We start from the raw sequence: 24121 nt of genomic DNA on the forward strand, positions 1-24121 counted from the left end.
GAAGGTTCTGGAGCCATGCCTTTTAAGAGTGACACCTATCTCTAGCTTCTGTATCATGAAATATGACAGAAGTCCTAATTAGAGCTCATCCACAGCAAGAAATTTGCCTTATATCCATCCTTCCAGCAGTTGAGTTGTTTTTTTTTATATCCACATTTATAAGAAAAATTAAAAATCCAGTGTTTTTAAGAAAGAGAAAAAAAATCACTGTAAATAAACAAGCAAGAAAATACGCATTTTTAATAATGCATGAACACTTATTTTAAGAATAATATTCATGGAAGACCTATGATTGTTATATGCCTAAAATTCCCAAATGGCAAAATATAATTAAAGTAAGAACTGTTGAACAAATAAACCTGTTAAATACACAATATTACCAAGCAAAATCGCTATGTATTTATCACTTTGCCACTGTAATTACACTGACTGCTGCTCTTCATGCATATATTAATATGTTACTAACATTATGGAGGCTGAGACATAAATTACAAAGCACTGACTTAAGGGAGGATTTTAGCCAGGCAGAGTGCAGTGGAAACAAGCAATACATACTTAAAGAAAAAATCTTAACATTTAATCTGATTTCTGGTTTTATTGGTTTCTTGCAGTTCTGAGAAAGCCCGTCTCCCTAAAAGGGTAATTAATGAAGTGATGGCTTGGATAGCCTAGCTAGGGTGGGTTTCAGACACTCTAGGTCAAGAGACTTAGCCTGGGATTCTGAGAGTAGCTGAAGTGTGACACTTGCAGACGATATTCAGTTTATCTTGAGAAAAGAAAGGAAAGGAAAAACAGTATGTCATTTCTGTATTCTGTGTAAATAAAGACTGCTATTTTAAGATTTTTCAGATTATTTCAGGAGGTTCGCCTCATCAATGATTGGCTGGATGTGACTTTGAGTGGGTGTGCTAGCTATTCACAGCAAAAAAAAGGTCAGGAAATTCATTCCCATGGGATGAACTTTGCTGAAACTGGAAATGAGCAGAGATTTGGAAGTGACTTTTGACCACTTGGATGAATGATGCCAGAGCTGCCTTCAGCATATTGCAATTCTTACAATGTATGGAGCACTGCCTGTGTTTTGAGATGTGAAGCTGTTAAATACTGTCATTGGTCCTGAGAAATCCCTGGTTATGCGAGGTCTGGTTGAAGAAAATTATGGAGATATTCTCACACAGCATGTTACCTTAAGGACCTACTTACAGATGGCTTATTAAATGTTAATATTTGACTAATAACTGTTAAAACCATATTACAGGCATGAGTAATACATGTTACACAGTTATAGGCATCTCAGAAAAAAGTTTCTAGACCGTTACTGTTCCAAAATATCAAGTGCATTAGAAAATTTAGGCCACAAAGTCAAGCCTGTGAATACTTAACAGAGCCCAGTTGTGTGTGCTTAACCACTCAGTCACATCCTATTTTCTTCTTGCTCCCTGCCTCAACTAGAGTACAGGAAAGACAATGCCTCCACAATGGGAATCAATACTATTCCCTTACTGACCCACACACTAACCTCAGAGCAGAAGACAGCACATAAATCTTATTCTACATACAGAGACAACAATTTCTTCATTGACACCCAGCATTTTAATACTTTTGTTGTTCCCAGGTATGAGTGGTTTGATCTTTCACACTTCTCTATGGGAGAAGAGCATAGGATTTTCCCCATTTGATAAATGAAGAGCTAAGTTATATACAGGAGTTCAGATGAGTTCTTCATTCCTGAGGTGACAAACCTAAGATCGAATTTTTCAGGTTCATTTGCTTGTTATATCATTTTATGCACTGACATCTTCAGAAAAATTAAAATTCAACTGTAATTACCTAACACCTTGCAAAGCTGCCACTGGGTGCCTGAAACGCACTGCAGGAAAATGGGACACAGATAACAGCCACCCAATGTTTATGTCCATGGATTTCCCAGAACTGTGCAGAAATTGTGTGCTACTAAGAAGGGTGTAATTCCATTTTGATGGCAAGTATTATGCTGCCTTTGCCACAAAATCTTGCAATCTCTTCCTGCCATCTTAACTCACCCACTGCACATTTTCCAAATCCTGCTATCAGAGGCACAAAAGTCCTGGTAAAATCTTCATTCACTAGCCAATGTTGACTTGTTCCTTGAGCAGGTTTGTTTAGTCCTGTTGAATGACACAGAAGCAATGTAAGAAAATTCATGATGACATGCATAAGCAACACGAACCTGTAAAAGGATTCAAATTCAAACTGCATTGACAACTTGATGGCAGATATCGCTGGCTTCTGACCACATGCTTATGCAACCTAAATTAAAATCAAACAAAAATACAAGAACGTTATGTTTAAAATTTATACATAAAACTGCATCAAGGGGAATCATAATAGGACTGCAACTGGCTTCCACAACATTACCTTCTACTGCAAACAGAGTAACCAACAGCAATGGGAAGCAGGAGGCTGCTATCTTCAGTTATCTGCCCTTAGCAATGGGATGAGGATGAAGCTTGACAGTATATTTCACAACTACTTGCTTCACAGCCTGAAGGAATGTTACAGTTCAGGAGTCTCACATGCTTTTCCAAATCCATGGAAGTACAGTGTAGAAAGTTTCCTGCAGTTTCCTCCCACGGCTCTCCACATTCCTGTCTCTCTAACGTCTATACTATCCATAGTCATCCTTTATGCACCTGAGTCCAATCTCTGTCCCATCCTGCTCAATTCTTTTCTCCCTGCTCCTATAAGAGATGCAAGGGCAATTGCAAGACAATAAAGCACCTAAGGAATATTGAATTTCTGCCAGACTTGTTGAAATTGCAATTCTTTAGACTGAACACCTCATCAAATTTTGATAAATCTTCACAATTAAAGTGGTGCCTCTGAAGTATAGAGGTGCCTCATTTCCTTCACATCAGACTTCTTTTGAATGAAGCCAATCTACATTGGTCGCTATTAAGTATGGATTTTTTCTTTTATTGGGTTTGAGCAATAGCTGTCTACAGACCAAATGTTCTTGTCACCTAATGGGTGACAAAGAATATAATTATTTCAAGAATGCCTTTGTTAGGATCATTGGTGACACAGAAAGTTGGGCAGTTCCATACAAATGAAGAATATAGTTTGGAAAAATAATAACAATTATTTTAACAATGGCATTTTCTTCAGCTAACTATAAAGTCCAAAGAGCAAGTTTTGTTTTGTTTTTTTTTAAAAAAAGCTTAGTTACTGCTTTTGAATTTGATTTTTATTTTCTTAAGCTTCATATTGTCTTACTTCGGGAGTGCTCCCACTGAAAGTGGCAAGGGAAGATACTGCATAACAAACAGTACCAAAATCTAATCCTTAATTCCTGTAGACTATTCTTCAGATACATACACACGGCACCTTTAATCATCCACAATTTACAATAGGTTTGCCCATGAATTTAACAAGAATACAACAGTAAAGAAGAGGAATTTCCAGATTTGATTTATGTTCCTATAGGTCAAAAAAATTGCTATTTCAAATACAGATTAGATAGTATCTTGCAGAACATTCTGAAAAGTTCCTTCATTTCTGCTAAAATAATACAATTCTTACTTTGTAACAGAAAAAAAAAATCTACCGTCTCATATTTCAAGTAATGGAAAAGCAGATTTTCAGCTGGTATAAAATGCAAACATTCTTGTGAACTCCAGAAAAGCTACACTGATTTACACCACTGTGCTTAAGGACAGCCTTTTGGTTTAGAGCAATAATGATTATTAGAAAATATGAAGGAAAACAATTTTTTGTAAAGATGCTCAAAAATGAAGTTTAAGAGAAAATTCTCTGGCAGAAATGACACTGTCAGAGAATAACATGGACCACTGGAATAACAACCATCCTGTCAAAACATAGCCAAAGGAACACAGTTTGAAAAGAATTAGAGTATCATTATCAATGACATGAAGAAAAAAAGATACGAGCAGCTTAACTACTGCCTGTCATTGCATGCACCTAGTTCAGCACCCAGTTTAAATAGTATTCAGGCAGCTGCCTGTGGATATACCCAATATTACATGTTAATGTAAAAGTTAAGACTGCCAAGATAACACTTTTTTTTTCCTTGTTCATTTGAATGGAAACAGCAGAGACTATGTTCAACTTTTTTGCACGGTGTATACTACGGCTGCAAAATTGAATACCAAGATGTTCAGGGTGGCTCCAAGACTGACAGCTACCCCATGCTCTACAGCATAGTTGAAAAGTGAATACACCCAGTGGGACACAGCGTATGGACAGCACTTCAAGTTCTTTTTAAAAAGACTCTGACCTTTCTCAGTGTTAATCTCATCCACATATCTTCACCTCCCAGTAGCTCAGATTTCCCATCTCTAGAATGAATGAAGAGTGCTTGTCTACTTGGATAGTGCTGGAAAGGAATTTAATATCTACCTGTCACAAGTAAATTCTTGTTCAACAGATATGGGAAAGGCATTTGAAATAATGCGTCTGGGTTCTAGCCCTGATTTTGCGGTAAATCCATGGGGTAACAATGGGCAATTCCTGTTTATGTTTTCATCTCTTTGTTTTCCCTCCGGCATCTTATATTAGCCACTAGAGAGTTTACAGATGGACTGTCCCTTATTGTGCATTATCACCTGTTTCTTTTCTCATGCCTAGTACAGAGTCCTTTGACGGTAACACTGCTCAGAGCATCTGCTGCTGTAATTTGAAGATTTTTTGTTTTTGTGAAGCTGCAAAATAGTTGTTTTCTTTAATGCACTAGATTGGACTGTAACCCCACAAATCCTGAAAGGAATGGTAAAAGAAACAGTGTAAAATTGATATAGATGTCAACTTGATAGGCTACCATGGCTTAAGAGGAATTACAGTCTGTCATTCAAAAAGTCAAATACACAGTGGTTAAATACTAGAAAATATTTATAGGACAAACAGCAGTATTCAGAGTTCAGATAAAGAGGCGGTTCTGAGGCACGACACAAAATGGCATCTGTTGAAATACTTCAAGCACAGAGAAATCTGAGATAGCTTTCTTTCTTTCTCAGGTATGGCAGAATCTATCGTTTTCCTCAGTAGATGGATTAAAATGTTGACAGATGAAGATCCATTGCCAAAGTAAATGAAGGATCACATTAAGATACGTAATTACTTGGTTCTGGGACACTAAAAATACAAAAAATGGAAGCTAAAACACAGACTCAAAGATCTAACCTGGTAATATCAAATTGTTCTTTGACATTTTATCAACTGTCAGAAACTCAAAGTAGCAGAGCATTTCTATCAGTAACGATCACAATTGTGTGACATGCTGACTCGTTCCCTTAGTTTTTAGTAAACATCTTTTGTACCGTTCAGCTTTCAGCTATAACAGGTGCATAAAATTATCTTCGTCAAGAAACAGCATCTAGTTAGCATGTCTGTAGGTTTTCCAGATATTATGTAGTATGAAACAGGTAAGTCCTGTTGCGATGTTGAAGACTTGGCATGACATCCTAACGCTACTGAAATAAATGGGATTTATTCCACAAATCTCAGTAGGCTTGGATTTTATGTCTGAATGAGACAATAACCACCCGATACTTCATTTGGTTCCTAACTACTCCCTGCACTCAAATAGGACATAATATATATCCACGATACTTTTCAAAGCCACTGCTTTTGTTTCAACGTGGTGATAGAATCCAGCAATACTGGAAGCTTTTCAAATTGACTCCAAGTGAGACATTAGCTTACTACCTGGAGAATAAACTGTCCTCTTCTACTCACTCAGTGCATTAGGGAGTGTTTCAGACATGTTTTGCAGAACAAACCCTTTTGTTTTGCTAACGGGGCTCATCTACACACTTCCAGTGGGAAAACATCTGTTTTACAAATCTGTCCTCCTAGATATAGCTGGATTCAAGTTACAGACTTTGGAACCACATCCAAATATTCCCGAAGTTCATCACTATTTGCATCAGAGGGTTGGACTGAAGTCATTATGGAGAAATAGGCCAAGTTCAAGATTGAAGGGTCCTACACTTTCAGGGACACTTTGGGATTTTGCCTTAGGTACAGCTCTGCTTCTCAGTGCCGGGCACAATCTTTTAATGTTGCTTTGGGCAGGCAGGCAGTACCCTTCCACAGCAACATAATATCAGCACGTGTCAGTCACGGGAACTGCTCTCATGAAAAACTGAGGTGAGATGAAAAGTGACTCTCTAATTACTTTTAGTTCATCCACCAAAGCAGTTCAGAAACCTTTGCCTCACTGCACATTTCAGGCAGACAATACAACAATATCCATAACAAAATCAAGGCTTCATTTTTCATTTCATAACTGAATGTGTTAGCTAGCATCTAAGGCTTGTCAGCTTTGACATCTTGTTGATTTTGTTTTAATATCAGATGTAGTTTTAGATTTAATAATAAATGGGGAGGTAATTACCTTAGTTTTTTGGAAATCTGTAGATTTGGTTCCACTCCTTAATAAACAGTCATCCAATAAAAATAAACAAGAAAGAATTCAAGGAAACCTTGAAAATTTGGTCAAAAGGACCTCTGTGAACTTTTAAAGTGAGGGATTAAAGTCTTCTGAAACATCTGCTGCTGCTGGATAGTCTTTATCAGGTCAAAAGTTTCAAATGTAGAATCTATTCCTGGAAAACATAGAACAGATGTTGCGGTTCATTATCTTATATACAATATGTGAGAGTGTAAGAGAGGGAAAATGAAGGAAACAGAGGTAGCAAAAAGTCTTCTGAGGCTGCCCATGTTCCTTCTGGACACAATATCCAGATTTATGTCAGTGAAGGGCCCACACTGCAAGTCACAGCTTCAGGTACCTAAATCATTAAAAAACCACCCTAAGCAAATAGGCTGTTCAAGCAGAACCAAACAGCCTAAATCACAACGCTGAAATAACAAATAGCCTTAGTCAATCATAATCTACACTCACTGAGCTCCCTAATAAATACCCTAAGAAGTAAATATCGCTCTAAATCCTCATTAGAAGAGACAGTAATTGCCAACAACCAAAATAATGCAAATTATAACATCAGTTACTGTATCTGCATGTAACACCTGACACAAGAGAAACCACTAGAAGGGAAGCTCAAAGACCATTGAAGCTGATGAAGCCATAGTTACACAGATTTGTTTCCAGCTGAAGCAGTCTCTGTCCTGCTCCCCTCTGTTGTTCATGCCCTTTCAGTTGTAATGTAATAGGAACTTACATTATTTTCTGGATGACATAAAAACCCGTAAATGAGGCAAATATTCAGGAAAATTTATATGCCATACGTACCATCTAAAAAGCTGTAGCTCTGTAAAGCTGGGAGAGAGAGGTACTTTGTACATTGCACAAAGGAACAGTCCATTCAAGGAGAACAACTCACCACTGAATGAATCCCGTATCTTTCTCTTCTAGGACAGATAAGTGATTGTGAGCAAAAGCTCCTGCCATAAAAAATGCTGCCATTGTAAAATACTCAGGGTATTTGCAAAACTCTGCCTGATGCAGAGCAGTTTTCGCTGAGAAGGAAAGGCTGGAGCCACGTGCCTCAGAGGCAGCCTAGAGGACTACGTGACCTGTTGTTTTACCAGAACTGCTTTGGTCTGACAAAGAGATTAAAGTAATCTAGGTTTCTTCCAACCTCTGCAGCAGAATTTCAGTGCAATACTTTGGTGTGTCTCAGACTGTGGCACAAGGAGGCAAGTGTGTGGAGCAGGTGGTTCACCTCACTCATCGTGAGTCCAAGATAGATGAGAAGGGAGGCAGCTCTTGAGAGATCTTTTGCAGCCTGGCAGCAGTTCAGTCCATTCCAGTGCTTCTTGCGAAGATCTAAGCACTTAAAAAAAATCCCTCCCCTTGCCCCCCCAAAAAACCCACAATGTTTCTTTCTGTGTGGACTTTGCCCCATAACTCAAGAGGCTCTCAGAGCTATAACCAGGAGTGAAAGCACAAGGTCACTGCTAGTGGAGTTTGTTCTGAGCCAGGACTGTTGGCACACACTCTCCAAGAAAGCACAAAGCAAGCACAATTCTACAGAACTAGCAGTCAGGTAGGTTTGTGGATGTTTTGCCTAGAAGCAAAATTAACATAACATATTTCTCTTCCCTTGAGATTGCATCGGTCATTGACATCCCAGAGAAGCCAAGTGTCAGTAAAAAGTTGGTGTGTAGCACCATCTTCACAAGTCTTGAGGGACAAGATAGAGACATTCTGACATTCCTCTTTCAATCGCTTTCAGACAAAGGTCTTTAAGCATCAGACAGGACGGCTCTTTTTACATCCCAATATTTAACTACCTCCCTACTATTGAGAGAATATCCAAGGAATAGAAGAGCAAAAGACATATGGAAGAAATGAGGGTTCCCTCTGTCAATATAAATGTCCGTTGATGACCTTGCTTGGTGAGAACAAAAGCTCTCAAACCTGGATCTTTCGCAATCTTAAAAAAACAGGTCAGTGACCCACTCAACAAAGTATCCATATAAAGAAACGAGGCCCACTCTGATCATGACTAAAACTAATATCAGCATTTGTGTGGGCAACAAAGGAGCTAAGTATTTAATGGATAGAGAGAAGAGAAGGCCTTCCAGCCTAAGGGACTCTACCTCAGCTATATTAAGATGATATATCCCAGCCTGAGGAAAAAGGACAGAGTTTACCCATGCAAGGCTTGCTCAGTATGTCACACTCAGGAATTATTACAGAAAATCATAAGAGTTTTTGATCTGTTCTTCAAACATAAAGTATGAAAAGACTTTTCTGTTGGTGACAAAAAAGCCTTCAGCTCCATCAGTGTTGCATATTCTAACAGGACTTAAAGAAAGACACCCTGTCCCTTCCCTTTAAAGATTCCCAAGCTAAAGCGAATTGGAAAATTATAAAAGCTCTTGTACCCCAAGGAAAAAAGCAACATATCCACACTATGCTGTTCACAATGTATGGCCTCTCTTTACTTAGAAGAGAGGAGAAAAATCGCTCTACCTCAAGTTGCAGGTCCCAAACTGAAAAACAGTTTGACAAAAAAGCAGTGTGGCTAGTACACAGGGAAAAAAAAATTCATCTCTTTTTTAATGATCTAGCTTTGGTTTCAAAGGCTTCAAAATTAATACAACCTTCCATAAATGAAAACTCCCTGGAACTTACAGCTGTTGAATGAAACTGATGTCCCGTGAGTTTTATAACTGAAAATTATGAAAATTCCCAGCAATCACTGGGGAAATTAGAAGTTCCCCAAATCTGCTAATGAAAATTCTAGTCTTGATATTGGCAGTGCTTGCATGGTACTTGTTTCTCAGCCATGTCTACAAGCTATGTCTGTGTTAGGATTTAGTGCAGACCAGTAGGAAATCATAGAAACCGTGCTGAGAACCCACAGTATACATATTTCAAGGGGGTTTGAATAGTTGAATAGTTACTCCTCTTGTGGATTGAACTCCCATTAGTGATGGAATGAGGTTGTATGTGCTCATTGCATACATCTTTCGGTTTAGTTTAGTTTGAACAGGATCCATTTACCTCAGAGCCTGAGCTGAGACCTCTATGCAATGGAAAGCACAGCACAAGAAGTACAAGGGTACAGTCTGGAAATTTGCTTCTAGAGGATACGCTTCAGCCAAACAAAAATGCTCACCTAAATATCACTCAAACAAAGAAGACGAGCAAGGACTTTAACTAGGCAGGGGGGAATAAAAAAGAAGCAGTGTATCTTGTCTGTGTGGATATATGGAAAGTTTATTCTTCCCTGTAGTATTTCAGCCCTTCCATGCTCGTCCAAGTGAATCTCAGAGGTACAAATTCTTGCTTAGCTGGGCAAACACCATTTGTGCTTGAGTCAAGGGAAGGACAGGCTTCACTGATTTACTCAAGTGAGTCTGATGTTACTTTATCACAAATAGTTCTGTAAAGCTACAAGTAAGAGATTATTTTCCTATACACCCAGTTGTATCAGTCTCCCCATTTGTTGTGAAATATGACTACTAAAAGAAATATGGCAACTGAGGCTGTCCATCTTTTCTGGGTGTTCACTGTGAGTCCTGACAAACAGAGCAAATCATCCTATTACATCCCGAGTAGGAATAACAATGTAAAACAAGCATATGAACAAAAACGTCGGAGGCTAAGTTATTTGGGTTCAAATTCAAAGCTTGCAAAAACTAAGTCAGGACTTCCATGGACCAGGCACATTCTTCCTTTCTTCTCCTGCATCACTGGAGGATGATTAATGATCAGTAGAGAACTTATGACTTGATTATGAATTACTTTCTGCCTGACACTTGCTCTCCTGAATCATTCTTATTGTAAACTCAGCTGTTTGTGGATCATTGTCATTCATTAAATCTCCGGTAATACCAGTTTTGAGCCTCATATCTACCCCTGATAACGTGCTATCTGACAAATTAGGGAAGATAGACCTCTTTTTTTTTTTCCAGACCATGAGTATCTGCAGAAATTGTATTCATCAGTACTTGGGCTGGTTTATAAAAACTGAGTACTGGTATAATATAACAAGACAATCAAGCAACTCAAGGACAGTTGCAAAAAAAGGCACTAATAACAGAGCCATCTTAAGGCTTCTCAGCAGGGTAAGGAAAATTGCACTATGTGGCCCCAAAAAAGGACAAAACTCAGTTCTGAGACACCTTCAGATCTTGTTCATGTGTGGATAAAGGAAGGCCTTAGGAGGTATAGCGGGAAAACCATAGCTACGAAATTGGGTTTGGATCCCACAGGATTGAGGAAAGAAGGAGATGGACGAGAAATGTCACTGGAATGTGGAAGCTTGTATTATATTTGGGGGGGAATTTCATACTCACTTTATCCTATAATCCTGCAGGACTTCACTCAATCTCTTTGTGTACAGTAGCTGACTCTGGACATGCCATTGTGTCTTGGTTTCGGCTGCCGCTGGCAACAAAAAGCGCCACACGGCCGCCCCTCCCCCCACCGGGGTGCGGAGGAGAATGGAAAGCAAGAGGCAGACACTGGTGGGTCGGGATAAGGGCAGTTTAACAGAACAGCAAAACAGAGGGAACAGTAACAACAACGATACAAATAAGGAGAAAATACGACACAAACTCGCACAACAGACCTGCTCTCTCGGACAGGACCGGCGCCACGCGCTCCCGAGCCGCGAGTGAGTTCCTGCCGCGCCTTCCCCCCCCACCGGAACCCAGCGTGACTTCACATGGTATGGAATACCGGGCTCTGTTTGGCCAGGTGGGGTCAGCCCCCACCCTTCGGCTGTGCCCCTTCCTGGAGTCCAGTGAAAATTAACCCTGTCCTGGCCAAACCCAGGACACAGTGACATGGGATCATAGTTATCATGCCAGTGTGTGGTCACTGCCATCTTCCACAGACCCCCAGCTCTCATCCCTTCCAGGATTGCTTCCTCACCTCCCAGGACAGCATACATGATGGGACTCTGTAACAGGCACATGTCTCTTGGTAAGGCAGAAGTCAGAGGCTGTCTGGGGACCACCTCCTTTTGAAGAGAGTGGGTTTTTCCCCTTGGATGCTGAGTGCACTGCTCTTTGTCTGCATGACTGCAGGGGCAAGGACTGTGGAATGGACTCAGCTTCTGTCGGCAAGGCTTGTGTCCTTGTCTCTGTCTTGACGTTCCGACCATCTGCGTGTTTTAGGCCATGAAGGAGGTGCCCGTAAAAAAGCCCATAAAAGCTACCCAGGCAAACTAAACTACCCAAAGATATCTAACTTCATTGCTTTGCATCTTTCCTTGGAAAACAGCATGAATTCTGACTGAGTTATTTTGCTCTGAAACAGAAAGTAAATCTTGTTAGAAACAAAACTCAGCAAAATGTCTTTCTATATAAGATCATAGGGTCACCTAAGATGACATATTTTGTCTTTGAGAAAGATTTCTTTCAAAAGAAAAAAGTGTTTTTAAAGCATCTAAGGTCAAAATGTTCTAATCCAGCCTGTTCAGAATTACATGCTTCATTTTCTCTCCTGAAATTAATTTTTATTCATAGATTTACATTAAAACACTAAACAACAAAGTAATATTTTGATTTTTAGCAAAGTTTTTGTTTTAATTTAACATGACATGCAACCCCAAATTAATTGTTTTAAGATTTTTAAATTAAAACAATTGTTGATACTTTTGGTTTTGCCCTGTTCCAGAATGAAATAAATTTGAGAAACACAACAAAATGAAAAACCCAGCAACCACTGAACTTTCCGGATTCCTCTGATCAATTCACTATGCTTTTTACATCCTTTCAAGAATATAATAAAGATTCTTTCCAGAGATTACCCCACACAGGACTTAACGATGACCACAGTGCTTTTCCACTTTAGATACTCATTCCACTCCTCCTCCTTCATCTCATACCAGCCTGCAGTTGGAAGTCTAGAATAGATGTCATAGAAATACATTCCAGGTTTCCCCTATTAAAATACATATGTATTTGTTTTAATTAATTTGACTGGAGTCTAGATTCTGTTTTCTGCCCAAAGATGTAATTATAAAACCAATCCTGCACTGTCTGTCAGATGTACAACATATGGCCACAAGAACACAGATGCCCTTGGACTTTCGTCTTTCCACAGACAGTGTCATCCATGTTGTTTTGGTTGTCACACCCCACAGCTTACCAGACAGGCAAGGCCTAAACTGCAGTGGAAACACTTCATTTCTTCTTCACCAAAGAATATGCAGAGCCCATACAAGCAGAGTCAAAATATCGTTGTTCCCTGCTGTGCAAGTGTAACAAACACATAGCTTTCTCAACAAAATGAGAGCGTAAGCAAGGCATGTTCAGTATTTGCATAAATTGCAGGGCTCTGCTGACCACAGAATTTCATGAGAAGGCATGCTAGAGCTGGTAGGTTAGAGCGGGCACCAAATTTTGGCAGTCTATATACTACCAGAAAAATTTCAAAATTAAGAGCAACAGATATCAGCAATACTGGGTCAATGGGTAGGAATTTACACCACTGAACTATTAAATGGGCAGGATTTCGTAGGACAACAGCAATGAGAGGGAAGGGTAATCCAGTGCATAGGGTGCTCAAATGGGAGCTGACATCTCCGGCTGAGTTGTGACTGCACACCCAGCTATGGCCAGTTACCACTGGCAACTGTACAGGTATCAGCTCAGCCAGTTCCAGCTGTAAGACCTTGTAACTCACCTTATGGTCTTTCATTAGGGTTTTAATGACCCATAAATCAAATGTCAGAATCCTAAAGCATGTTTCGTCCTTCTCTCAACTAAGATTTCCTCTGTGACCTTTGACAAGTTATTTCGTTTTAGCCTCATCGCAGATCCCCATCTATAAAAAGGAGTCATGACATTTCTATTGTAGAAGAAAGTTCTGTGAAGGTACATACCCAACACAGCACAAGGCACTCAGAAGCCACCATATAAACAGCTGGACAAAACAGGCAAGGAATGTAGCTAAGCACAAGGCAGCTAAACCAGTTTTGCTAAATGTTTTGTTGCCGTTAAACTTTGATTGTTCATGAGGGTAGATGCACTATGAAGTAATAAACAAGTTATACCTGTGTAGGAATTTCAAAAATTGATATCACTTGTGAGTTTACATCAGGACAGATGCAGAGAGACAGAGGCAGGCACACACACACATCCATGCATTGATTTGCAGATGTAAGTTCAGGTGCATTTGAAAAGCTTATTTTTATTTGCAGGTGCAAACTTTTCCCAGTATGGAGGCTTACATCTCAGGAATTTTTGCACATTTCACAAGGGTGGAAAAAAGTTCCGATTTCATGGTAAATATTTCATGAAACAAAGACCAGATGTTTGCCTTAGCTCCTGTTTTTACTCTGCTTTACTTTCACAGCTAGAGTTATTAATTATACCTTTTATTCTCAAACTGCAGCTCTTAACTCTAAAAGATTAGATGGCTTGATTAACACTGTTTAGCTTTTCCTAGGTGGTTTATTGAATGTCACATTTAACATTCTGGCACCTCATAGATGAAGCTAAATTCTTGCAGTCTTGAAGAAATACAACTATTTTTTTTCCAGAGAGCAAGAGAAGGGCATTTGTTACATATTTATGAACACATCGCATTGGACATTTCTATTTATTCTTTAACACACCCTCATAAACACACAGCCTATTCTAGTCTGTATGTTGTTTATAAATGTTGATACTTAGTTCTTTTGGAAATGCCTCCTGGAAATTTTTTCAGAAGAACAGTGACTGGGAAGGTTACAGATATTTGTGGAAACCTTGGAGTCAACAGAACATTCTCACATGATTTTTCTAAATCTTCTACCTTCTTGGAAGCACATGGAAAATAATTCAGTGAATTACATAATTCTTTAGTTGATAAAAAGCACTTAATTCTTCATCCTGGTGCAGCTTACATGGCTGCACCTATGCTCCTGAGCAAAATCAATAATTCACCATAAGTTCTTTGATGCCACTCCTTTACTGACTGGTTAAGACAGAGCCAAGACCCGTGCTTTAAAATTGCTGAACACCCAAATCCTAAAGCTCTCCACTCAATAGAATCTTGAGCCAACCATCAGATGATGGGCATCCCAGAGTTTGCACTGGACCAGTAGCTAAAGCTGGAAGGTTGGTGTGGGATTCCTGTGAAATAAAAAGCAGCCTTAGCCTTGACACATAGGCTGTGAGCTAAAGTGCTTGCAAACAGCTTTCTCTCTTCTCCCTTCTACCCTTAAAGTCTAGGACTAACACCTAGCTAGCTGAATGTGCTTTCAAGAAACCATTTTAGATCAATCAAATCTATGTTCTTCAACATCTTTTCAAATACTGTTTTAATGACTTTTTAAAAAATCTTAGCAGATTTCTTCTCATATGTTTTCTACCTTCAAGAAAATACAAAGATGACCGACCAGCCACTAACTCTGAAGATAGAGAGAAGAGATTATGTGGACTCCAACAGTTAATAGTAGAATAGAAGAAGAGGTAAAGGTTGGATGCAGATTTCACCCTACGCCAAGACAGAGGTCCTGTGTAACCAATGAAAAGGTGTTCCTGTGCAGATGGAGCCAATGTGAGCTCAGTCTGGTCAGTTTTTATAATCTTCTCTTTGAATTCAGAGCTACCTGGTCTTAAAATACAGATCACATATTTCTTCCAATTGGCATTCATATACATCTATAAATGCCCACAGAGGAGGGGCTACGTCTGCATCACAGCAGAGCACAGGGGTGACGGCACTGCATGGGGCTTGCCAGCTGGAGGAGCTCAAACTACGAAGCTGTGAGCAGCAAGGTCAAACTTTGAGTAAATTAAACAGAGACCCCCTTTCATTATATGCACCATATGCTGAACATCCTGCACACCGGGAAAGGGGCAATAGCAATACACTGTGTTTACATACATATGCCAGGTGCTCTGGCCACTGGCACAAGTGCAAAAGCAATTAATATTCAGAGAAGTTTCTAAACCTTAAATGATTTCTATTCATCACGGAATACCCCCTCACTCCGGTCTCCCCTGTGGACTCTAACTCTGGTTGGTTTCCCTTTCCATCTACTTCCAAAGTGAACCCCCCAAGCCCTAAACAAACAAAACCAGATGTGGGACTAAAATGCTATTTTGTGTCGCTGCAGCAGCCCTTTGTTTTGCCCTGTTTGTTTAGCTCTAGTTTGTAAGAACTTTGGGGCAGAGGTTCTCAATTGCTCTTTGTTTGCATCTCATCTGCAAAAGGGCCTCCTCCTTCTTTGTGGGCTCTTGTGCTCTACCACAGTAAAGCTGACTATTAATAATATGACCTTCATCTAGCTGGAATATATTCAGCAATTTAAAGCATTGACATTGGAGAAATTCTTGTGAATGCCTGAGATCATATAACCCTTCCATTTGTTTTCAGGCCTATCTCCAAGCTGTGGTTAAGTAGCTATCATTTCTAACATTTGCATTCCTCTTACCCCATAGTGTGTGGGGAGGATGGTACTATCATAATTATACCACATTCTTCTGGGTTCCATAACGAGCTATTATTTTGCTAATGGAATATTCAAGCAGTCTGCAGTAATTTATCAAATAGTCCCAAGTCCCATTTTCTCTGTGTGAATCTTTTTGTTCACAGGTAAATTGATGTGTGGGGGGTTATCAAGGCTTTTTTGTAATTCAAATTAACCATTCCACCCCCCTCTGAAAAAAGATCGTTAGGCACAGAATGTTATTTTTTTTTCTAATGATGTTTAGAATTAGAATTGTGCAGGCTTCCTGTGAGTGGCAATTTCTGCATTTTAATTCATTCTCACAGTGTTTTTATATTTTAATGCCGAATTTTGAAAATTTGCCTAAACTAAAGGGGAGAAAAATGTAATTCCATTTCTCCTTACAACTATTGTCCTCTCCACTGTCAGAGTAAACTGCCGACAGTGCAGAATGCCCTTGAATTGGAGATGAGTGAGAAAAAACACAACCCTCTCAGTTTATTTTACTTACAGTAAAAAAAGCCAAAACCCAAGAGCTGAACGTATACGCAGACCACACTGAACACACACACACAACCACACATCTCTTCCACTGTGTCTTTCTCTGTGTAAGAGGAAGAGGGAAGGAGCATGTACGCATGCATATGCATGCGCATGTGCCTGCATGCAGGGTAGGAGGGGGAACGGGTGTCTAATCAAAGAACAGTAAGTTCAAATGTTCTCTGTGAAAGACAAGATTTCTTGCATTCTCAAAAACTCTCTGCCACAGTTCGTCACTTGTCTCCTGACTGCAATTAGGAAATGAATGGCTGACAGTGTCAGTGGAGAGTTTTAGCATAGAATCACAGAACTGCTGAGGTGAGAAGGGACCTCTGGAGATCATCTAGTCCAATCCCCTACTTTGAGCAAGATCACAGATGACACAAAACTGGGAGGAGTGGTTGAGACACCTGATGGTTGTCAACAAGACCAAGTTGCTCTGGACATTGTCTGATTTTGAATATCGACATGGATGGAGACTTCATGACCTTTCTGGGCACTTTGTTCCAGTGTTTGACCATCCTCACTGTTAAAAAAGGGGTTTTGTTAATGTTTAAATGGAATTTCCTTTACTTCAGTTTGTGCCCATTGCCTCTCTTCCTGTCACTGGGCACCACTATGAAAAGTCTATTTCAATTTCTTTAGTCCTCCCAGTTAGGCATTGATACACACTGAAAAGATCTCCCAGAGCCTTCTCTCTTCTAAGCTGAACAGTTCCAGCTCTCAGCATCTTCTCGTATGTCAGATGCTTCAAGCCCTTAATCACCTTTGTGGCATTTTTCTGGACCCACTGCAGTGTGCTTATGTCTCTCTTGCACTGCGGAGCCCAGGTCTGGACCCAGCCCTGCAGATGCATCTCATCAGGGCCAAATAGAGGAGAAGGATCCCTCACTTGAACTGCTGGCAGTGCTCTGCCCAATGCAGTCCAGGACACTGTTGGCTTGCTTTGCTGCAAGAGCACGTTGCTGGCTCATGGTCAACTTAGTGTCTTTCAAGAGCCCCAGGACCTATTTTGCCAGGCTGATTTCCAATCAGTTGGCCACAGCCTGGTGTGGTACATGGGTTTATTCGTCCCTCAGGGACAGGACTTGACATTTCACTTTCTCGAACTTCGTGAGGTTCCTGTCACCCATTTCTCTAGCCTGTTCATGTACCTCTGCATGGCAGAACAATCTGAGTCTAGTTGGAGGCTGGTAACAAGTGGCGTCCCCCAGGGGTCAGTACTGGGCCCAGTCTTGTTTAACTTCTTCATCAACGACCTGGATGAAGAGTTAGAATGTACCCTCAGCAAGTTTGCTGATGACACCAAACTGGGAGGTGTGGTAGATACACCGGAAGGCTGTGCTGCCATTCAGCGTGACCTGGATAGGCTGGAAAGCTGGGCAGAGAGGAACCTGATGAGGTTCAACAAAGCCAAATGCCAGGGTCCTGCACCTGGGGAGGAACAACCTCATGCACCAGTACAGGCTTGGGGTGGACCTGCTGGAGAGCAGCTCTGTGGAGAGGGACCTGGGTGTCCTGGTGGATGACAGGTTGACCATGAGCCAGCAGTGTGCCCTGGCTGCCAAGAAAGCCAATGGGATCCTGGGGTTCATCAAGAAGAGTGTGGCCAGCAGGACGAGGGAGGTTCTCCTTCCCCTCTACACTGCCCTGGTGAGGCCTCATCTAGAGTACTGTGTCCAGTTCTGGGCTCCCCAGTTCAAGAAAGATGAGGAGCTACTGGAGAGAGTCCAGCGGAGGGCTACGAAGATGATGAGGGGACTGGAACATCTCCCCTACGAGGAGAGGCTGAGGGAGCTGGGCTTGTTCAGCCTGAAGAAGAGAAGGCTGCGAGGGGACCTTATAAATGCTTACAAATATCTGAAGGGTGGGTGTCAGGAGGATGGGGCCAAGTTCTTTTCAGTGGTGCCCAGTGACAGGACAAGGGGCAATGGGCACAAATTGAAGCAGAGGAAGTTCCGTCTGAACATGAGGAAGAACTTCTTCCCTCTGAGGGTGACGGAGCACTGGAACAGGCTTCCCAGGGAGGTTGTGGAGTCTCCTTCTCTGGAGATATTCAAGACCCGCCTGGACAAGGTCCTGTGCAGCTTGCTGTAGGTGACCCTGCTTCGGCAGGAGGGTTGGACTAGATGACCCACAGTGGTCCCTTCCAACCCCTACTATTCTGTGATTCTGTGATTCTGTAATCTTCAGGTGTATCAGCCACTCCCCCCAGTTTTTTGTCGTCTGCAGTCTCGCTGAGGTTATGCTCTGTCCCATCATCCAGGTCATTAGGGATGATAAGAAATGCTGGCTGCAGGATTGATTTCTAGGATATAGCACTAGTGACTGGCCTCCAGCTGAGCTGTGTCTCTGCTCACAAACCTCTGAGCTCATCAGTTCAACCAGTTTTCAACCCACCCCAGAGTCCACTTTCCTCATTTTCCTCACCTCATAGTCCATACTTACTTCATTTTCTGTGAAGATGTTAGGGGAAACAGTATTGCATGTCACAGAGAAAATGAAAAGAAAAAATCATATGGAAAGACTCTTGCCTTCATCAGCCTCTATATATGTTTTGTCTGTCTCATCTTCTTAAATCCTGGTCTTCACAAATATGGTAAGTGGGGTCACATGGCTTTTCTGGGGATCTGCCTCTATAAAACACCTTGCACAGAGAAAGCTTTGGTTTCTCAAAACACAGCATTAATTTTCCTTCACATTAGAACACCATATACTACCATAAGGTTGCATTCCACTTAGGGTGTCTAAATACAAGATCTTACACAAAAACCAGCTCCTACTCATTTATTGTAGAGTGGAAAACAGAACCAGCTAATAAACAGTTCTGAGATTCAGTCCATGAGGCATGAAACCATAAAATCTGCCAACCATAAGGTTTTTTATCCTTGGCCTGTTATTTTGGAACAAAATTATATCCTGTAGGCAAGCATTCGTCCCAGTGAAGGTTTATATTAATACTGACACGTTACTTAGGGGAGAAGGGGGAGTACAGTTTTGTTTGTGACTAGCTGGCCTTTTCTAATGAAAACCATTCTGTCACAAGGAATTTCCAATTTGCCCCAGTAGATTATCTTTCTATAGCTTTAGCTCAGACAGATGCTGAGCCAGGTATCATCTGAATGTGCTGATCTGCTCTAGTATTTTTATCAGAAGTGCTCTTAGCTTCTTAAGTGCTCTGCTTATTGAAATACATAAGAATCAAAACAACGCAAGGATTTGAACTTCATCAGTTACGACCCAAACAGTCTCTCCAGCCTTTAGTTCATGCCCTCAGAATAAACTGATGTCCTCCCTCACCTGCTGGATAGCCACTGCACGCAGGGTGGTGTGACCTCCTCCTAGCCTCGCGCAGCGCCGATGTCTGGTCTTCCATCCCAAGAACTTACATCCGATTCCACGTCCCTCAGATGTATGTATGCCTACCACAGAGCACCTCACAGGAGGGCCTTAAAGATGAGGTATCGTGACGGTACAGTGTGAAAACAAGCAGGTCAGATACTAATTTTTCCCCAAATTACACAAGTGGTATTAACCACGCTGTTACTGGTAGAGGGAGCTGGGGAGGTGGGCAGAAATTTTCAGCTGAGCTAGGAATTCCTACCAGAAGAAGTATAGCCAAGAAGGCAATGTGCAATGTGGAAATTATAACACTGAAGCAACATCCTGCTATAAACAAGTGAGCGAATCTCTTGCAACTCCTTGCATGCAGGCTTTTTTAAAATTCCATCTTAGAACATATGTTAGATCTTATGCTATGGTAACACATTTTCTTTGAACTGTATCTCTCCCATTCCTAAATACGTCATCTGAAGTGGTGAAATGCCAGGAGACTGCTCTGCTGCCACATCATTCATTGGACATAAATATTCTGAAGTTGAGCGTCACTAACTTAGTTGAAGAAAGTTGTGCAATATAAACTACTGTTTCGTAAATAAATAAGGGAGAAATGTCTTAGAATGCTGCCTTCCGCCAATAGCAGCTTAGGTTAAACGCAAGCTAAGATCTCTGCTTCCAGCAGTTTCACAGTATTAGGGTTAAACAATTATTCACTTTTTTTGCTTAGCCCGTCTTCTAGAGCGAAGGCTGCCATCACTGAAAATCTGCAGTCTTTGCTTAAGAGAAAAATCTGAAAAGGTAGTTTGTTGAGGGCTTTCCCCTGGATTTCTCTTTGCTTATTTGGGAGTGTGAGGTTTGATATTGGTTTTGGTGGAGCAGAGAGGTAAAGCAATGAAACAAAACTAAAGGCCTGTACTTTGAAACTGGAGAAATCTGAAAACAGGGGTGTGCTTTGTGCACCACAGTAAAACCTGTATGAACACACTAAATGTCTTGCCACTGTTTTAAAAAGCTACACAAGCCATTACCTACTCTATATTCAAAAGGTTACATTTAATTTATGATTCCTGTAGATGAAGACAGATTTACAGTATGTATTTTGCTGGCAAAGATCAGTTGGTCAAAAATTTCTTCTCTTCATACTATTCCCAACAAAACTGTACAAGAAAAAGTTAATGTGGAAATATGCTATTAAAAGCATGCTTTGGCTAGCACTACTGCAAATACCCAGGGGAGTGCTGGAAAAGCTTGAAGAAGTCTTGGCAGTGCTGCAACATTGCCTGTGTAAAAGCACTGCAGACGTGAAGGCATTTGCCATCATAACATACTGAGATAACTACTCAGACCTCGTGCAGCTCTGTCCTGAAATGGAACTGAACGCAAGCGCAACTTGGCAAGACAGGAAGGGATTAGATACATACAGAAGACATTTGGTGATCCATGGGTGTGTATAATCTACAGGGATGATCTTTGCGACATCAAAATCTGTGCACTGAAAATGATGCAAACTCATTTCACAACAGGCTGATGAACAAGAAAGCAACAGCTTCCAGCTCTACCAAGTAAAAATGAAACAGAGCAGCCTGCCTAGAACTGAGTATCACTTTGCTAATCTTGTGAGCCAGTCCACTATTTATTTGTAGCACAACAAAAAGGAACAAGGTCTTTGCGGGAGGGGGAGACAAGAAGGTGATAACTTCACCAGCAGTACAATTCTCTTTGTGATACTTTTACATTACTGCAAGAGCAAACCAGAGCACACTATGTGCACCCTCGTGATACTGCTGTTTCAGCTAACTAGGATCCTGCTTTTCAGCTCATTTGATCATTTCATGTTGTCCAGGGATGAACCCTATAAATTTTGCTTCAGTTCCAAGCTGTAAATGGGCACATACACACAGAGGAAAGGTCCCACAGTATGGGCACTATCCTTTGGAGACCAAGGCTATGGTTCCTGCTTTGCCACTGACTTCTGATCTCACAAAGGTCATAACCAGGTATGGATGAACACAGGGAGGATAAAATTTCCCACCTTTACCAGGGGGAGGCAAGGAAGAACAAAAATTGTCAGCTGGTCATACATACAGATAGGTTAAATTGTTAAAGATACATTGCCAGCTTAGCGTGTAATCAATCCTATTTCAATCATAGATGTTTGGGGCCAGACCCAATGCTCTGTACTTCTGCCATGGCTGACACAATGGCACCCTGATCTCACTTGTCTCCTTCTGCCACAGAATGTATTATTGTTACTTTTGCTGTAACAGCACATTTTTGAGGCAAACAGTTTTGCTTCTCTCAAGTGTATCATCTATACAACGAAATATATCTCACAGGAAAGCTGGATGCTGAGCTGCAATACTTGCTTTTCACCAGGTATTTATGTGCAATTGCAAGTCCAAAAGAAAATTTGCCAAAATATCAACACTTCCACATTGCTGTTCTATGGAATTCAAAGCCTCCCTGCCTTTTTCCAGAAGATTTTCCCAGTTCAGCGTATGCAGTCAAGAGTTATTCTTTCTGTTTTTCCTAATGATGTGAAGTGGTTTCACCAGTTAATGTGGAAAGCAAGGTTGAAACTGCTTGCCCTGCTGACATCACTTCTTAAACACACAGCTTTTGAGGATCCACTCCATCTTTTAAAACCAATCAGTGGCAAAATATGATCACAAAGTACTTCTTCTCTGACTGCAAGAATGAGTGGAGACCCTAAAGACTGAAAACATAGTGCATTTTATAATAACTCAGGAGCCTTTGTGATTAGGAGACCACACACTGATACACTTGCGAATTTTTGCTCTGCCTCATGGCTCATAAACAGACCTAAATGCTACCTTCTAGCAGAAGGTGGGGTGGGGAGACAATCCCTATCCCTTCAGTGGGCGAGGCTTCACTAGGGCTTCCACAAAGATATTCTGCACAAGCAGACGCACTTGGCTTCTGCGACTAGGAGGGGTGTCAACAGGGGAGGCAAATCCTTTCTGCAGAGAATTGTATCACCCCAATCTTTTTGAGACTCAGGATCCTGCAACACTCAGAGGCTGCTTCCATGGCCTATTCACGCAGAAAACACTTGTTCTCCTGTCTCCTGTGAGAAGCAATGGACCAAAGCGACAATTTTTGCAAAAACCTACCCAGTTCAAACTAGCATTCGCCTGCCCTCATCTCTTGCTGTTGTCATGGTCTGATTAATGCAAAACTCAACTGAAAACACATGATACTGAGAAGAATTTCAACACAGACATGCTCGCACAGTAACCACAGTTAATGTGGAGGTCTTTCACAAGGTTGCTGTCCTCTCGGCAATACTGTGGGACAGTGGAATTTGTAGCTGGTCCCACACACAAAAATTCCTATTTCCGTTTTACATTTGACATCCTAGTAAGCTCAGGAAAGGCGAAAACTTTCAGCTCACCCTTGATCCTTATATGAGCCCCACCACTGCAGCTGTTTCAACTGAGAAATCTTAATTTTGCTGAAAACCCTTTGCTGCTCTCTTACCTTCACTGTCAGTGTGTCGTAGTTATTAAGTACTCCTCATACACAGTTCATCTTTGAGGACAACCGCTAGATATACCTACTGTCCGCAGTGCTGCTGGTAAAAGGACACGTGGTGTTTTGTAATGGGGATATGCTATGTGGGCTATTCCCTAGCCTTCTTCATAAACATATTACAACATATTACAATTGCTCCTTTTACTAAGAGAAAGAAAATTGTCATTTGGTCCTTAGTGAGGCATATTTGTTCCATTCCCTCCTTCATTCCCAAGCTGACCTCTCCCCTACAGACACACATGAAGACAACTTTAAATGGTAATGAGAGAAATTTCATTTTGTTGTGAACTGCTTTTTCACTTATTTTTCTCCTTTCTATTTTTGCTGGCTGACCTGGACCAGGGTCTTACTCTCAGAGGGGTCCCTAACCACCTCATTAAAATATGCAAATTGTTATCCTTCCTTCCACTCAGACCTGTGTCAGATGCATTGTAATTACAAGGAAATATTTGATTCAGGTTTGTAAGAGAAGAACATAGTTACTTACTTTTGCCATCTTCCTTAATGAAGCAAACCAAATGTGACATGATGTAATTGATGTTCAGGTACAACCCAGATCAGAGAGTATTTTGTATTCACCGAGACAGCCGCTGTTGAGAAAAATCAAACAACTTCTGAAAATCTCTAACATCCACTACCTTCCACCTCCTACCTTTAAATTGGTATTAAACGAGTTATACTAAAACAATGGAAAGAAAAGCAGGTGCAACACATCAAGTTTTGCACTTCCTCCAAGTAATTCATGCTGAAGTCTTTAGATTAATATTAATGATCTCTGGCTTAAGATCTTACAAAGAATTTATTTCCAAAATCCATAGATA

At 40.9% G+C, this 24121-nt stretch overlaps 1 long non-coding RNA gene across 1 annotated transcript; it reads right to left on the minus strand.

The window, feature by feature from the left end:
* Window positions 1-300: 300 nt before the first annotated feature.
* LOC142360766 (uncharacterized) lies at window positions 301-23844 on the minus strand. The gene is made up of 3 exons (XR_012763343.1): window positions 23788-23844; window positions 6395-6605; window positions 301-2147 (listed from the first exon to the last, which is right to left on the minus strand). It is a non-coding gene; the product is annotated as an uncharacterized LOC142360766 (long non-coding RNA).
* Window positions 23845-24121: the final 277 nt, after the last annotated feature.

Source organism: Opisthocomus hoazin, chromosome 3 (assembly GCF_030867145.1).
Source record: "Opisthocomus hoazin isolate bOpiHoa1 chromosome 3, bOpiHoa1.hap1, whole genome shotgun sequence".
Lineage (NCBI taxonomy): Eukaryota > Metazoa > Chordata > Aves > Opisthocomiformes > Opisthocomidae > Opisthocomus > Opisthocomus hoazin.